Here is a 710-nt window from a genome sequence, read left to right as displayed (position 1 = left end):
GGCCCCGCCGCACGCCCGGCCTCGCCGCTCCGCGGAGCCGCCGGGCAGCGGGAGGAGGCGGTGGCGCTCTCCCCGCCCACGGGCGGGCGCTCCTTCCGCCGCTCGCCAATGAGCGACGGCCGGTGGGGGGAGGAACCGCTAGGGCGAGGAGGCGAGGGACCAATGAGAGGCGGCAGGGAGTGCTGCGTCACGATGAGGTGGAGCGCCGGGGAGCACCGCGGCGCCCCCTGCGGGCCGCGCCGCTGCCGTGGCCCGCGCTGCCCCCCGGCCCCCGGCCCCGGCCCCGCCGCGGGGAGGGAAGCGCACGGCGCGGGTTCAGCGGCGCGGGGGCTGAGCAGGGAGCGCGAGGAGGCGGCGGGAACCGACCTGCGCTCCCCGAAGAGGTGATTTTTCTTACCCCTCGGGAGAAAGCGGCCTTTGGCTCTCCGCGCTATTTCCCCTCCCGAAAGCCCCCGCAGGAGCAGGGCAGGGGCCCACGGACCCTCTCCGCGGCGCTCACCGGTGCAGCAGATATGAAGAACAATCCAAGACCGAGCTACTGCATACAGGGGGGCAAAGGCCAGCGCATGGCGATGCTCCCCGTACCTCGGAGGGGTGTCACGACACGCTGTTGCAGCAAAATCCCCTCCAAAAGATAAAACCTAAACACAAGACGCAAACGTGGCTGGAGGTGGAAGGAGCCCGGTGGCCTCTTGCCTTGGCACTGCGAC

The sequence above is a fragment of the Aptenodytes patagonicus genome, chromosome 17, assembly GCF_965638725.1.
Source record: "Aptenodytes patagonicus chromosome 17, bAptPat1.pri.cur, whole genome shotgun sequence".
Taxonomy (NCBI): domain Eukaryota; kingdom Metazoa; phylum Chordata; class Aves; order Sphenisciformes; family Spheniscidae; genus Aptenodytes; species Aptenodytes patagonicus.
Note: the sequence above shows the minus strand (reverse complement) of the source record.